The sequence below is a fragment of the Colias eurytheme genome, chromosome 12 (genome assembly GCF_061535395.1).
Source record: "Colias eurytheme isolate Ceu_HAF_F1 chromosome 12, ilColEury1 Martin Lab GWU primary, whole genome shotgun sequence".
NCBI classification, from domain to species: Eukaryota; Metazoa; Arthropoda; class Insecta; order Lepidoptera; family Pieridae; genus Colias; species Colias eurytheme.
This window is the reverse complement of record NC_142991.1, coordinates 6,283,727-6,301,722: the sequence shown is the minus strand read 5'-3', so window position 1 is coordinate 6,301,722 and position 17,996 is coordinate 6,283,727. Positions and strand designations below refer to the sequence as shown.

The following is a 17,996-nucleotide window of genomic DNA, read 5'->3' as shown; positions in this document are numbered from 1 at the left end:
GGCGAGAACTTTCGTCCTTCACTTTAAAATTACAATAATTGAGATACATCGATCAGATAACAAACATACACTTACGTATGAAATATTTTTTATGAAAAATTACTATTAAATGAATATGTGTATTTTTACAATAATAAGTGTACAATGTACTTACATCATAAAGCAAAAATATTGCTATTTTGAGAAATGTGTTTATCTTATTATAGCTTTTTAATTTCAGACTATAATTGAAAATATTGAAATGCTATATAAGAGTACTAGTGGTCCGCCCCGGCTTCGCCCGTGGTACCTACATGTTTATACTATCCTATCTTTTAAGTTGGATCGAAATTCGAACTGCACATGGTGTGCAAATTTTATTATAATCAGTGAAGTCCCATGTGATAGTAGGGTAAGGGGCAGATGCATTATACATCTGTTTCACTGATCGATGTTTCTTTAGGGACAAGTAGGTGATCAGCCTTCTGTGTCCTACCAGACCAAGACTTTTTTTTTCTTCGTCTCCACCGGCAATCGAACCCAGGACCCTTCGGTGCTACGCTCACGCGTCAACCACTTTACCAAGGAGTCCCATGGCGGTCCTAATTGAATTAAATAAAAAATAAACATTTAAACGAATTATTCTCTAGAAAGAATATAATATATATCTGCAAAATTTTAGTCCACCTTGTGTTTAATCGTTCGTAATATGTTATAATGTTATATTGAGCTCAGGAGAACATTTACCGAATTTTACTTGTTCAATAATTTCTCGTACAATTTCTTTTAAAACTCTAATGAGCTCAAAAAAATTAAGTATATACTTAATGAGTGTAATTTAAATGTATTTAATGGTACGGGAGCTATTAACGTTAAAAAAAAAGTCATTTTAGTATAGTTGGTTTTTTGATATACTGTTTCTCTTGCTATTTCGGTTAGAGTCCGGGCTGTCTGGCTGGTCGCAGTGGTTGCGTTTTTTAGTGCGCATCTCATCTGCACAGGATAATTTCCTTAATTTAAAGTCATTTTTTAACGCGTAATTTTTAATATTTTGCCTTTAGATAGATCCATCAGACATAATTTTTTTATTGCAAGACGTTTTTTTCGTTGTTAAATAGGTGCCAGACGCAATTTTTTATTTCGTTTTTATAAAAAATTCAAATTATTTTAGAATGTCTGTAAATTTCATATTATGTTCTTCAAATATAATATAATCTAAAATTAATTAGCCAGACGCTAATTCGATTGTTAAGTATTAAATACGTACAAATAAAAACGTAGTGAAAGTAGGTAAGTATAACAATTTGATGATTGTGTATATGGAGAGATAGTTTAAAGTGCAAGAGAGATAGAAAGGGTCGGCCGCGAAAATTAAATAACAATAAAAAATAACTTTTTTTTTTCGAAAATATAAGATGCATAGAAATTGAATTGTTCCTACTCTAGGATTCCCTGTGTTGTGGGAACAAGTACCTTCCATTGGTACATTTTATTCCTTAGGCTCAAAAATAAACTATTAGGGTACATCAACAATCTTCTATATGTCGTGGCCATATCGTAGATTTGCTCATTTCATGATATGATCGATCATTTCACGAAATGGTCGCATTTCATGAAATGGCCAACATAGTTTGATCAGATCGTTAAATCGTCAACGTTTCACGATTTGGCCATCCACATTTGGTCAGATCGTATAAAATATAAAGAGTCCATAAAATATTAAAATTCAGAATATTCTAAAAACTTGTTTAATGTCATTCGAGTTAGTGCCGCGGTAGCGAATGCTAGAAGCGAATCGTTTTTGCAATAAAAAACAGTTAGGTTAGGTTAGGTTAGACTTTGATAAACAACGCACGAGCCGAGCGAGCAAAGCGAGCGTGCCGCGGCAGCGGCCGGCGAGTGCCAGAAGCAGAATCGCTTTTTAAAGAACAAACAATTATAATACTATAGTAGGATATATAAATATATATCCTAAAAGAAAAAATGCGTCTTAAATTATTTTATTTAAGACGCATTTTTTCTTCAATACATATAAGATATCCACATTTTCCATAGTACTCGAACCGTCGTAAATTCTTTTCTATGACTTTCTTCATATTGTTATTAAAACGAATTATGAAGTTTTTAACTGCGAATAATTAAATTTTCGCCAGCGGCCGCCATCTTATCACATAAACACAGAGCTTGCAGCGCCTCTACCAATGATTAATGTAACTATTTTACGATATGATCAAATAATTTTGATCATTTCATGAAAAAACCGCGCGTTTAGTTGGCCATATCGTGAAACGATTTCTTATCATTGATCTGCTCAAGCCACATCATGATGTGGCCAAACTAAATTGGCCATTTCACGAAATGCGACCATTTCGTGAAATGGCCAGTCATATCATGAAATGAGCAAATTTACGATATGGCCACGACATATACAAAACAATTTTTTTATTACTTAACTATTAAGTTATGGGTTTAAATGAAAACAGCGATTACATAAACTTATTTATATTGTTTCCAATAGCACATTGCCTAAGGCCGGGTCCACATTTGTAGCATTTCGGTGTATCGTATCTCCGTTGCGTGGCCTCGGCGCGTATCATGATCGCTAGTTTGGACGCAAGATGATACCCGTTGATGATACACACCGTATCTGATACGGCCCGATCCGCACTAACCGTGTATCATGATACACCTCGTATCTGATACGCGTATCACGATCGGTGGTATGGACGTATTTTGATACTGTATTACGATACGATATACGTGATACACCGCGAACCATCGTGTGTCGGTTTTTCCGCGATCATCAAAGAGGATACACATCGTATCGCTCAAGTTTGGACGTGAATGCAATTGATACGCGATCATTGCCTGTGTTCCCGCCATTTCGTGGTTTGTGGTAAACATTGAAGATGAGCTGGGATAACGAAAGTGTTATAAAACTAATCGACGCCTATAAAAGATATGAAAGAAACGCGTATCAGGAAAAGATATGAGGATAGGAAGAAAACTGGAGCGTCCATTGTCGCCGATACACTGAGATGATACAGCATTTGATAAGTATGGACGCGTTTTTTTTCAAGATACGCCTTTATAATACGACATGGACAAATGAGCGTCCATATTTATGATACAAATACTCGATACGATACGACTGATCGTGATACGTCAAGATGCTACAAATGTGGACCCGGCCTAATACTACACATTACACACCGCGTACAAGAAGAAAAAGAACCACAGACAAAATACAGTGTTGCCAATACAAGTTAAATTTTCTAATATATATCTCATATTAACTAAAGACCCGCCCGGCCCTGGCCTCGCACGGGTGCAATGCTGATACTAAATACACTACAGAAAAACTGTGAACGTTGAATATAAAAACATAGCGGCCCGCTCCGGCTTCGCACGGGTATAAAATATATAGCCGGGCGGCCGGCTGGTACCGCCGCAAACGCTACGTCCCGCAATTTTTAAATCTGTAATATCTTCGAAAATATTCACTTAAATCATACGGTGTAAAGGGCCATATAGATCTATATTAAATGAACAATGTATTCAAGGTCTTTAATTGGTTAAGGATTAATGCTGTATTGGTTAAAATCGCTTCGAAAATTAGCCATTATTTGTCGTAAAAAGTAAATGACAAAAAAAAGTTATTGTGGGTTATCCATAAGAGATAGACATATACCATCACGGACTTTTCTGTAGACCTTTTCAATGTGTACTATAGTTAGTACATTATTTTGATAAAACTCGTAGGGTGCTTGCGTTTGCACTGTAAGTGGAAAAAATGTAATTATTTACGAAATCACATTAGAAACCTCAAAAATAACAGTACTTCTCCACTATTTAATGGATGTTATTATACATATAAACCTCCCGCTTGAATCACTCTATCTATTTAAAAAAACCACATCAAAATCCGTTGCGTAGTTTCAAAGATTTAAAGAGACATAGGGACAGAGAAAGCGACTTTGTTTTATACTATGTAGTGACGATGATAACAATATTAATTCATTAATCTTAATATAATTAATCTATACTTATAATAAATCTGTAGAGAGGCCAATTCTGTACATGAAATATATTTAAAAAAAAACTATGAAGGGGTGATAAGGGATCGCTACTGATGCCAAAAATGCAATCAGTAAAATTTTTGTCTGTCTGTCTGTCTGTCTGTCTGTCTGTCTGTATATTCGTTATAGAAACAAAAACTACACGACGGATTTTAACCAAATTTGGCACAATTATTCTTCATACTCCTGGGCAGGTTATAGTAAAAGAATCATGTAAATCGGTGTAGAAACACCAAAGTTATACATGAAATACGCTATAAGTCATCGCGCGTGAATACAGAATCATGCAGCCATAAGGATTATTTTTGTGTATCAGTTGCCGCGTTCGACGCGCTTCGCGGCGGGAGCTATAAAAAGGCGGCGGGTCTGCACCCGTTTCGCGTTGTCATGGCATCACGTGTGAACGGCTGAACCGATTTTGATAATTCTTTTCTATTATATTCCTTGAAGTACGAGGATGGTTTTTATGTAGAGAAAACATAAATATGTACCACGGGCGAAGCCGGGGCGGACCGCTAGTATGTATACATAAATCTCGTGTCATAATGTTTGTCCTCAATGGACTCCTAATCCACTTAACCGATTATAATAAAATTCGCACACCATGTGCAGTTCGATCCAACTTGAGAGATAGGATAGTTTATACATGTAGGTACCATACGGGCGAAGCCGGGGCGGACCGCTAGTATACCTATATAAATTCATGCTAACTACTTTAGTTAAATTCAATACAAACTTAAACATGCGAGTGTGTGTGTGTTCACGTGTGTGTGTCGTGTGTGGTGTGGTGTGTGTGTGTTGTGTGTGTGTGTATGTGTGTACATCAATATTGAAACAAACTTTCTAGTTGTTTACAGATGATGGAATATTGGAAAACAATAACAATTCCTTAGACGATAACATAAATAATTCTGACAGTGTGAGGAAAGATGATGATGATGATGATTATGAAGATGGCTTTTTAAATTTAACAATGTAATTGTTTAACCTTCATTGATATAGTTTTTATTCCATTCTTTTCAATGTATGGTAACTTTAATTTATTTTTCACTTTTATGTTTTTTTTTCATTTTAGCTTTTATTTATAAGAACAAGTGTAAATAATATTGTATTCTTGCAATTATTTCCTGTCGCATAGTTAAAATACACTAGCTGATGAGCTGCATGCTTCATTACTTTTTTTATTTATACACATTATTTAATACTTAACAATCGAATTAGCGTCTGGCTAATTAATTTTAGATTATATTATGTTTGAAGAACATAATATGAAATTTACAGACATTCTAAAATAATTTGAATTTTTTATAAAAACGAAATAAAAAATTGCGTCTGGCACCTATTTAACAACGAAAAAAACGTCTTGCAATAAAAAAATTATGTCTGATGGATCTATCTAAAGGTAAAATATTAAAAATTACGCGTTAAAAAATGACTTTAAATTAAGGAAATTATCCTGTGCAGATGAGATGCGCACTAAAAAACGCAACCACTGCGACCAGCCAGACAGCCCGGACTCTAACCGAAATAGCAAGAGGAACAGTATATCATAGAACCAACTATACTAAAATGCTCTCTTGTCAACGTTGGTAGCTCCTATACGATAAAAAGTGGAATAAAATTCACTCGATTTAACTGACAATTCTAAATTGAAAAATATTCAACAATTGAAATAAATAAAGCATAAGCTCTACGAAGTCTTAGCGGATAAATAAAGTGAAAAATGCACCTAAGATGCTAAAAAAGGTACTACTGGAAAAAATTCTTCAACCCCATTCCATTTAAAATTTACTACAATCCTCAACAGAGATGTTTGTACGGTGCCAGATTAACATTCTGTAAGACTGTAGTTGAGCTTTTGTATAGAAAATATGTATTCCAGTTCTTATAATATTTATATTTTTTTATTTTGAAATGACTTTAGATAATATACTATAATATAATATAATAAAACTCAAAGGTGACTGATATAGTGATCTATCAACGCATAGCCCAAACCACTGGACGTATCGGGCTGAAATTTGGCATGCAGGTAGATGTCATAACGTAGGCGTCCCCTAAGAAAGGATTTTAGAAAATTCATCCCCCAAGGGGATCAAATAGGGGATGAAAGTTTGTACCATGAAAATTTATCTTTTCCACGCAGGCGAAGCTGCGGGCAACAGCTAGTATACTATATTTTCCTTTATTTTAAATATGAATCAACAACATGCAATACCTACATGATAATTTTTCAATAACATTTTATATCTATTATTTACAATAGTATAACCATTCGAAATCTTCGTAATAGATGCATATAGTTTACTGTTAATTGATGTATCAAGTATTATACATACATGTATAATGTTATATGTATCATTTAAAGTGGGTATTTCAAAAGTTCGATAAATATTATATAAAATAAATTACATTTAAAATCTTTTATAAGCTGGTATTTAATTTCTAGTTGCAAAGATCTTAATGTAGACGCTACATCATAAGGATCCAGCCGGCAGTTGCTCTGGCAGTGCTGTAAATGCTTTGATGCGGTTTCTATTCCTATACTAGATACTGATATCTTTATTTTACTGCACTTAAACTAGTATTAGATAATATATCATATTCATTATATCTTATATCACTAAATTGCCAACTAATATTATTTGTATGAAATAAAAACACATTGTCTACGACGCTAAAGAGGTCAGGCGCGGGGCAGCGGGGCGGCGTGCGGCGAGTGGCGGCGCAAGCGACGGCGGCGGGGAGGCGCGGGAGCGGGGTACCGCGGCTCGCGGCTCGACGGCCCGCGGCCGGCTCTCATCAAATCGCTAGCGTCGGCGACAGTCGTTTTCTTTGTTTATTTTAAATTATTAATACCTATGTACTTAAAGTTCGCATACAAGTTTTTCTGTATTATCATAACGAAGTAATACATCATCAACCGCGAAAATAGTTGTTTTCTTTGTCCAATCCGAGACAAAATTGGCGACCGTGACAGGACGGCTGCAATCTTCAAGAACATTCGATCGCCGTGGCCGGGCGCAGCGGAATTTTCCATTGGAGGGCGTGGCCGTGTGCAGCGTTCTACGTGGACTCATAATCAGGGGAGTGCCTTTCCTTTTTTCATAATTATTTCCCTCTTCATTTTGTGTATAAGGTGTGTTTAATTTCAAGTAAGTTAAACTGCTATTGCCTAAAACCGCGATAAGTTACTTGCAGACATAATCATAATTTGCTAGTGCTTATACGGTACTTATACGTCACTTGATTTGATGTTTGGGTATTTATTTTGCTATTTATTTTTGCTATTTATATAAAATTGCACGACGCATAAGGGTTAGTCATCAAAATACGAGCCTTTTCAAAACATTTCACGTCTTCATTATACCTACGTGTTAAATTAGAATAAATTTATTACGCCTTCAAGTCTCTCCACAAAATCGATCGCCGACGCTTGCGATTTGATGAGTCATACCAAGCCTCTCTGCAAACATGTATTCATAAAATAATTACCTACTTATTTACGTTAATATTATTGGCAACCACAAAATTATATAAATATTATTGTGCACTCCATTATATTGCTTTTGCTTAAAATTTAAAGTACTTAAAGTACGCTGTTGAAAATACGTTTTTATGCTTCAAAAATCATAACTATAAGGCAGCTGTCGCCGACGCTCACACGCTCACGTTATAAAACTATAGCCGAAATTCTTCATTGCTTAATAAACTTAAACTAAACTTTATTTCCTCCTTTGCTTAACATATTGTATACGTTTAATTAAATCGAAAATTTGCCGAACATTCCAGCTATCACGACAACTGCGCGTGACATTGTATCGGGAGGCCGGCTCCACGAGCTTACACCGTAGCGATCGCCGTGTGGCCGCCTATTACACCGCGCAGTGTGGAACGAATATTTCATCACAATTAACATAATTCAGTGGTTTGACATCAAGTATTTATTTGCTTAATTTATTATTTGTACTAATATAAAATGTCTGAAAATGATAACGTTAGCAAGTCAGATGCGGAACAAATACAATTTAGCGATTTAATCATAATGCGAGGTTCGTTAAAGGGACGTTTAACAAAATTTAAAAATTTTATTGAAACTTTAAATAAAATACCTGTAGAAAATATTTCTAGTTTGCAAATTAAAGAATTAAATGCCCGTTTGCTCAAAATTGAAAAGGATTTTGATGAATTTGATAGGATTCAAACAAAATTAGAAATCGCTACGGATGTTCAAGCTCATCATGATGAAAGGGACTTATTTGAGACTCAATTTTTATTTCTACGTCATTAGCTCGTGAGATTGAAGAGTCATACATATGGCTATAGTCATCATACATATGGCTGTAGTCATCATACATATGGCTATAGTCATCATACATATGGCTGTAGTCATCATACATATGGCTATAGTCATCATACATATGGCTATAGTCATCATACATATGGCTATAGTCATCATACATATGGCTATAGTCATCATACATATGGCTGTAGTCATCATACATATGGCTGTAGTCATCATACATATGGCTATAGTCATCATACATATAGCTATAGTCATCATACGTATGGCTATAGTCATCATACATATGGCTGTAGTCATCATACATATGGCTGTAGTCATCATACATATGGCTATAGTCATCATACATATGGCTATAGTCATCATACATATGGCTATAGTCATCATACATATGGCTATAGTCATCATACATCTGGCTATAGTCATCATACATCTGACTAAAGTCATCAAACACAAACAGCTCTTAACATAGCTGATAAACAAACACAAATCCTCTTGATTTAGATAAAAAGTCTAGCGTGTTAGGTGTGTCATGGTCTCCTGAAACAGATACACTGAATTTTTCTATAAACATAAATGATAACACAAATAAAATCACAAAACGCATAATTTTATCGGAAACCTGTAAAATTTTTTGACCCGCTCGGCTTACTCAGTGCGTGCACTATAACACTGAAAGTATTGTTGCAAAAGTTGTGGCTACAAAACTTAACTTGGGACGAAAGTGTACCAGAAGACATAAAGAAAATTTGGTTAAAAACGAGTCACAATTTGCACGCACTACATTCAGTGTCTATACCTAGACACATACTACCTACAACTTATACTACTTGTGAACTTCATTGCTTTGTTGATGCCTCGCAGGATGCGTATGCTGCGTGTGTTTATGTCCGAGCGGTGAATAATGATTACGTAACAGTGAGCCTTCTATGTGCAAAGACTCGAGTTGCACCTATTAAGACTCTTACCATACCTCGTCTCGAGCTATCAGCAGCTTTACTGGGCGCTCGTCTTGTAGCAAAAGTCAGTGAAGCCCTCCGTTGCCCTATTAAAAAAAAACTTTTTTGGTCTGATTCTACCGTCACCCTAGGATGGATAAAAACACAAACTAAAAATCTTAAAACATTTGTATGTAATCGAGTGAATGAAATACACGAACTTACAGATAGGGACTCTTGGAGGCACGTTCCGACCAATCTGAACCCTGCTGATATGGCATCTCGAGGAGTAGATCCGGGTTATCTGATTAATTGCTCCATGTGGTGGGAAGGTCCGGATTACTTAAAAAATACGGAGGAATCCCAATGGCCTGAAATTCCTAACACTAAAATAATATTACCTGAATTAAAAGCTTTACCTACCTTAACTAAACTTAAAAATGAAGAAAATTCTGAATTCGTAAGATTTGAAAAATACTCAAGTGCATTAAAATTAAAAAGAATATTTGCGTTTGTATTAAGATTTATAAACAACACAAAAAACAAAAATAATAAATATACTGGACCTCTAAAAGAAGATGAACTAAATAAATCACTTACCTTATTGATAAAATCTGCACAATGGATTTCTTTTGAAACTGAGATAAACCTAATAAAAAATAAAAATTTACTTACCTCGTCAAATTTAGCTCAGCTTTCTCCATTTCTGGACGAAAAATCTATTTTGAGAGTAGGTGGTCGGCTCGACACTAGCTCCTTTAATTTTGATTGTGCGATAATGCAACTAATTTTGTGGGTGCCAATAATGAATTAAAAAAAAAAAGCATTGCAGTCAAGCATTAATTCAATATATAATTTTACAGCAGAGGAAGGCATTAAGTTTATTTTCAATCCCCCTTATTCCCCCACTTTTGGCGGGCTATGGGAAGCAGGTATAGAAAGCGCAAAGTTTCACCTTAAAAGAGTTGTAGGTAATGCAAGTTTGACGTTCGAGGAGTTGAGTACGCTTTGTACACAAATAGAAGCTGTCCTCAACTCCCGACCCATAACTCCTCTATCTTGTAACCCCAATGACCTCTCTCCCCTTTCCCCAGGGCACTTCCTGAAAATTCATTGGAATCAAGGAGGATAACCTGCCGCCCATGAAATGGCGAATAGGAAGAGGGCACCGGTTATACCCGGGCAAAGATGGGATCTGCCGGGTTGCGGATTTTATAACAGTCAAGGGGATTCAAAGACGCGCATTAAATAAAGTGTGCCTCCTGCCACACGAAAATTCATTGGAAGAATCCTCGAGCCATGAAGACAACGTGGCTGTCTCTTCAGCTCCTTCCAACGGCCCCCCAGGATGTCTACGACGCTAAAGAGGTCAGGCGCGGGGCAGCGGGGCGGCGTGCGGCGAGTGGCGGCGCAAGCGACGGCGGCGGGGAGGCGCGGGAGCGGGGTACCGCGGCTCGCGGCTCGACGGCCCGCGGCCGGCTCTCATCAAATCGCTAGCGTCGGCGACAGTCGTTTTCTTTGTTTATTTTAAATTATTAATACCTATGTACTTAAAGTTCGCATACAAGTTTTTCTGTATTATCATAACGAAGTAATACATCATCAACCGCGAAAATAGTTGTTTTCTTTGTCCAATCCGAGACACACATTTTGATTTTAACAATGCTCGCAATGCTCCACTCCTGTTGGTCTTAGCGTGATGATATATAGCCTTCCTCGATAAATGGGCTTTCTAACACCGAAAGAATTTTTCAAATCGGACCAGTAGTTCCTGAGATTAGCGCGTTCAAACAAACAAACAAACAAACAAACTCTTCAGCTTTATAATATTAGTATAGATTAACTCACTAAACGCTTTATAGCTGTTAAATAGTCGCTTCTATACAAAATTATATCGTAAACCATTATGAAAACGTTAAAGTTTAACAATTGAAGTCCATTCGGTTCAAACTAGCTCCCAACTATTACATTAACTGCTTTAAAGCAGTCGCTGAATATAAATCGAGCTATTGTGATAACTTTATGGGTTAAATATTTCCCTATATTAGGCCGGGACTCCACCAAAGCGGAGACGAGACGAGCGGAGAGGAGATGTTTTTTAAACAACCAATAGAATTGAGTTATTGACACGTCTCCTCTCCGCTCAGCTTCAGTGGAGATCGCTGTGCGGAGATGTGTAATATTTGTATGTCGCGATGGAAGCGGAGATGTGAGCTGTGCGCGGACGACGCGCAGTGGAGACGAGAGATGTGAGCGGCGTGCAGTGAGCGATGTCACCCTCCCCCCTCTCGCCCGCTAGCAACCCGCAGAACCCCGCGCGCGCGCCGGCCGGCCATCTTGCTAGTACCCGAGCTGAAAAACATCTCTTCTCGCACAGCACACCGCACACATCTCCGCTTTGGTGGAGTCCCGCGAGCTGAAAAACATCTCTTCTCGCACAGCACACAGCACACCGCACACATCTCTGCTTTGGTGGAGTCCCGGCCTTAAGCTCTTAATTTAACTCTATAAAACAATAGTTTATAGTAAAATAAGGAAATATACTTAGTATTGAGTAATAATTAAAGTGACTTTAGGTATGCAACTATTATAATACATAGTCGTAAATAATTTGATTTGATATACGTCTTCTTTAGTAATAAGTATTAGGTTTTCAAAATAATACAAATATGTACTTAATAGATTATAAAAACTAAAGAATGTTATATCTGGGTACAAGCCTACGATGTCTCTTAGAATATAGATATTGAACCTGGCGTGATTCTGAAATTGATTCATCCAATCATTAAAACACATTCTATAATATATGAATTTATTAATTAATAGGAAAAATATTTAACAACAGCAAAGGTTTCGTGGAAAATCGTAGATCGTAGCAGATTATAAGGCACTTTATCAACGGCCCAACGGGTAGATAAATAGATAAGATTAGTTAATCAAGGGAAGTATTGAAAAACTAATCATGGATCGATTTAGAGTTAATCATTTTTCAGCAACAAAAAACAGTTATCCAGCTCTCGTACCATTATATTTAAAAATCAGCTTTCTTTACAGTGTGGAAAGATGACAGCACCATACAGTTCGTCTAGCGCCATCCCTTTCCCACACTGGAAATACTGCTATAAGACATGGTAACCCCCTGGACGTTGAATAGAGTGCCTTATTTTTATTCCGTTTAAACGAAGGGATTTGTGGATGTCACTACTAGTGGTACAGAGTCGACTGGTGAAGGCTCCACGAAGGGTACATTTGCGACAGCGACCACGCCGGCCATGATTGTTGCTGACGGCAATGCTGGATGTCCGAAGTCACAAGCTGCTGTAGGATTGACTGCCAATGTTGACAGTAAAGCGACTGCGATGAACTGGGAACAAAAAATTGATTTTTTTTTAATACGTTAAGAGAAATAACAATTACGTTAGTTTAACTGAGGCAAAGGGTTGCGTGCTGGCCCAAAGAGAATCACAATACACATGAAACATTATTTAAATTTGTATTAATGTATTAAATATTAAATAAGACTTACCACTACCGGGAACATTTTCTTGGATTGTTGTTTTTTGATCAACTATAATAGTCAACTGAAGAATATTTCTCAGCGTCACCTTATATACTTTTGGAAGTCAATAAGAACAAAAAGAATGCAAATTCGTATCTAACTAAAATAGGTATTTTAATACAAATTTTGCGTGAAATCTTTTTGAGGTCTCCTAAACGTTTTAAGAGTACAAAAGACAATATTGTAGAAACATTATAATTTTAGAAACAATTTGCATTAATATTTTGACGGATAAAGTTCCACTTAGTTAATTAAAATTTATTTCTTACTCCAGATCTCCTTTACATTTTTGTTTGCGGGTAGGTAATAGGTTAATTAATATTATAAAAGTTACATAGAAGCATAGCAATCCGATATTTTCATATTAAAATTTTTGTGTCGTCGTCGAGTTTTTATTAAAAATATATAATTTACTAGAGGTCCGCCCCGGCTTCGCCCTTCGCCCGTATTTCGCAATAAAAGGTAGCCTATGTCCTTTCTCGGGTATCAAAATATCTCCATACCAAATTTCATGCAAATTGGTTCAGTAGTTTAGGCGTGATTGAGTAACAGACAGACAGACAGAATTACTTTCGCATTTATAATATTAGTATGGATTATTGTAAGTATCTAAACAAAAATTCTATTACTACATTTTGTTATTTGATTATTCAAATTGTTTAAAATTTTGCTTTTGCAGCCATACCAAATAATTATTTTAAAATTTACATTATATTTTGTCTTATACGGTTGTTTATTTTAAAATTTACATGAGAAGTATATTTTGTCTTTTACATTATGTACAGCTTGGTTCTTTTTGGGAGGCAATAGATTGAAGACATCTTTAGATCGTGTTTCTTATTTTTTATTATCATTCATTCCAACGAATTGAATTTGCAAAATTATAATCGCTTAAAATACAAACTAGTGCATAAGAACGATATTCTAATACACAAGATAACCTATTTTATTATTTTCAAACGATTTTTACTTTGTTTTTTGGCTCTTGGCTCCTATACTATACAGTTTTTTTTTTCAATCCTTAGCCATAGAATTACCAATAATACATAAAGTACGATAACAATCGTAGTATCTATGAGCTAAAAGAAAAAAAACTACAAAATCGAGAGTTTTTGTTCTGTTTTGCTTTAACGTTTTTGTTTCGTTGCTTGTAAAATAATAATATGATAATTATCATGTGTAACACAAGTAAAACGACATTATAACAACGTCATATTAAGCCACAAAATAACGTAAACCTATTTATACTATGTTTTTAATGAATTTCTTAGTAAATTTATTTTGCTCCTAGCTCCTATACTATAAAGATTTCAGAGTTGCCCCCTCGGTAATATTATATTATACTTCAATGCCAATCCATTGGTACACATTTCATTCCTGTCGATTCTGGGTTTTTGGTTCATACATTTTTGGACATGTCCTATGGCATGGCAGGTAGATGTTAGGACGTAGGCATCCGCTAAGAAAGGATTTCCCGAAATTCTTGCGGGAACAGGAAAAAACGGGGATGCACGTACAAAGTCGTGGGCGGAAGCTAGTATTATGTATATAAAATAAATTACATTTAAAATCTTTTAAAAGCTGGTATTTAATTTTTGTTGCTTATATCTTAATGTAGACACTACATTATATTATAAGGATCCAGCCGGCAGTTGCTCTGGCAGTGCTGTAAATGCTTTGATGCGGTTTCTATTCCTATACTAGATACTGATATCTTTATTTTACTGCACTTAAACTAGTATTAGATATCTCATATAAATTATTTCTTATATCACCATTCACCAGTAATATTATTGGTATGAAATAAAAACACATTTTGATTTTAACGGAAAACATAAGCCATATTTTAAATGAACTCACAAACGCTTTATAGCTGTTAAATGGTCGCTTCTATACTAAATTATATCGTAAACTATAATGAAAACGTTAAAGTTTAACAATTGAAATCCATTCGGTTCAAACTAGCTCCAACTATTACATTAACTGCTAAAGCAGTCGCTGAATATAAATCGAGCTATTGTGATAACTTTATGGGTTAAATATTTCCCTATATTAAGCTCTTAATATAACTCTATGAAACAATAGTTTATAGTAAAATAAGGAAATATACTTAGTATTGAGTAAAAATAAAGTAACTTTTGGTATGCAACTATTATAATACATAGTCGTAAATAATTTGATTTGATATACGTCTTCTTTAGTAATAAGTATTAGGTTTTCAAAATAATACAAATACTTAATAGATTATGATTATTAAAAACTTAAGAATGTTCTATCTGGGTACGAGCCTATGATGCACACTAGGATGTCTCTTAGAATATAGATATTGATCCTGGCAATACTGAAAGTGATTTATCCAATCATTAAAACACATTCTTCAATATATGAATTTATTAATGAATAGGAAAAATATTTAACAACAGCAAAGGTTTCGTGGAAAATCGTAGATCGTAGCAGATTATAAGGCACTTTATCAACGGGTAGATAAATTAGATTAGTTAATCAAAGGAAGTATTGAAAAACTAATCATGGATCGCTTAAGAGGTAATCATTTTTCAGCAACAAAAAACAGCTATCCAGCTCCAGTACCATTATAATATTTAAAAATCAGCTTTCTTTACAGTGTGGAAAGATGACAGCACCATACAGTTCGTCTAGCGCCATCCCTTTCCCACACTGGAAATACTGCTATAAGACATGGTAACCCCCTGGACGTTGAATAGAGTGCCTTATTTTTATTCCGTTTAAACGAAGGGATTTGTGGATGTCACTACTAGTGGTACAGAGTCGACTGGTGAAGGCTCCACGAAGGGTACATTTGCGACAGCGACCACGCCGGCCATGATTGTTGCTGACGGCAATGCTGGATGTCCGAAGTCACAAGCTGCTGTAGGATTGATTGCCAATGTTGACAGTAAAGCGACTGCGATGAACTGGGAACAAAAAATTGATTTTTTTTTAATACGTTAAGAGAAATAACAATTACGTTTAGTTTAACTGAGGCAAAGGGTTGCGTGCTGGCCCAAAGAGAATCACAATACACATGAAACATCATTTATAGACTGGGGTAGAAGCCTTTAAGGAAAAATAAATTACGGTCAATCCGAGTTCGGGAAGCGGGAGGGGGGAGCTTTTAAGAGAAAAAAATGGTTTCTCTCGATTTACGACAAAACTACAAGTCCTATAGAAACAAGTTTAATGGCAAAGTTGTAGGTAATTAAAAGTTCTACAACTTTTGTATTCACAATTTTTTCACATAACCTCAAAATTTTGGTGAAAAATTCAAAAAACCAAGTTTTTGGTCTTTTATTTTTATCTACTTCAAAATTTATTTTTTTTCTACGAAATTTGGTGGAAACTTACTTTATTATGTCCCAAATACATTGTAATTTATTTGATTGAAAATATTTATTTTTTCGCCTTATTTTGAATTAATACCAAAAAAACAACCTAATTTTCAATCGAAAAGTCACCCGTCAAAATATCAGCTTTTTTCAAAAACTTGGGGTGCCTCTTATTCATTGAAATCTCTACTTTCATATGGTGTAAAAAAAAATAAACACTACTATAGTAAATGTTCTCAGGAAATGCATACAAACAGTGTGATAATGAGCTTTCACTAAATCAGGCACACTTCTTGAACTCTATATCTTCTCTTGTATCGGCTTTTCGGTAATATTTCAAAAGAAAAATAATTATCTGTTCTAAGTTTAATATTTTACAGCATATTCAAAAGCAAAATGATGTCGATAAAAACATTTCAGGTAGTTCGAGAAGTGTGCCTGATTTAGTAAAAGCTAATTTTCACACTGTTTGTATGCATTTCCTGAGAACATTTACTATGGTGGTGTTTATTTTTTTTACACCATATGAAAGTAGAGATTTCAATGAATAAAAGGCACCCCAAGTTTTTGAAAAAAGCTGATATTTTGACGGGTGACTTTTCGATTGAAAATTAGGTTGTTTTTTTGGTATTAATTCAAAATAAGGCGAAAAAATAAATATTTTCAATCAAATAAATTACAGTGTATTTAGGACATAATAAAGCAAGTTTCCACCAAATTTCGTAGAAAAAAAATAAATTTTGAAGTAGATAAAAATAAAAGACCAAAAACTTGGTTTTTTGAATTTTTCACCTAAATTTTGAGGTTATGTGAAAAAATTGCGAATACAAAAGTTGTAGAACTTTTAATTACCTACAACTTTGCCATTAAACTTGTTTCTATAGGACTTGTAGTTTTGTCGTAAATCGAGAGAAACCATTTTTTTCTCTTAAAAGCTCCCCCCTCCCGCTTCCCGAACTCGGATTGACCGTAATTTATTTTTCCTTACATTTTTATCATATTCCCTTCCTTTTCTAATGGGTTTCATCCGACTGCGATTTTTTTTTGTTTCAAAAATTATCTACTCCAGTCTATTAAATTTGTATTAATGTATTAAATATTACCACTACCGGGAACATTTTGTTGGATTGTTGTTTTTTGATCAACTGTAATAGTCAACTGAAGAATATTTCTCAGCGTCACCTTATATACTTTTGGAAATTAATAAGAACAAAAAGAATGCAAATTCGTATCTAACTTAAAATAGGTATTATTACAAATTTTGCGTGAAATCTTTTTGAGGCCTCCTAAACGCATTAAGAATACAAAAGACATAATATTATGACGACCTTGTAGAAATATTATAATTTTAGAAACAATTTGCGTTAATATTTTGACGGATAGAGTTCCACTTAATTAAAATTAATTTCTTACTCCATCTCCTTTACATTTTTTGTTTGCATAATACATATAATAGGTTAATTAATATTATAAAAGTTACATAGAAGCATAGCAATCCATAGCGATATTTTCATGTTAAAATTTTTGTGTCGTCGCGGTCGTCGTGTTTTTATAAAAAATATATAATTTATTATTGTAAGTACCTAAACAAAAATTCTTTTACTACACTTTGTTATTTGATTATTCGAATTGTTTAAAATTTTGCCTTTGCAGCCATACCAAATAATTATTTTAAAATTTACATTATATTTTGTCTTATATGGTTGTTTATTTTAAAATTTACATTATACTAGCGGTCCGCCCCGGCTTCGCCCGTGGTACATATGAAAAATAGATGTTGGCCGATTCTCAGAC

At 34.8% G+C, this 17,996-nt stretch overlaps 2 long non-coding RNA genes across 2 annotated transcripts; both read right to left on the bottom strand.

The window, feature by feature from the left end:
* Positions 1-12,209: 12,209 nt before the first annotated feature.
* Positions 12,210-12,889, bottom strand: LOC149904103 (uncharacterized). Its single transcript, XR_016457365.1, has 2 exons — positions 12,826-12,889; positions 12,210-12,663 (listed from the first exon to the last, which is right to left on the bottom strand). It is a non-coding gene; the product is annotated as an uncharacterized LOC149904103 (long non-coding RNA).
* A 2,342-nt stretch (positions 12,890-15,231) lies between these two features.
* On the bottom strand, positions 15,232-17,366 carry LOC149904102 (uncharacterized). Its single transcript, XR_016457356.1, has 2 exons — positions 17,306-17,366; positions 15,232-15,791 (listed from the first exon to the last, which is right to left on the bottom strand). It is a non-coding gene; the product is annotated as an uncharacterized LOC149904102 (long non-coding RNA).
* Between the last annotated feature and the right edge of the window lie 630 nt (positions 17,367-17,996).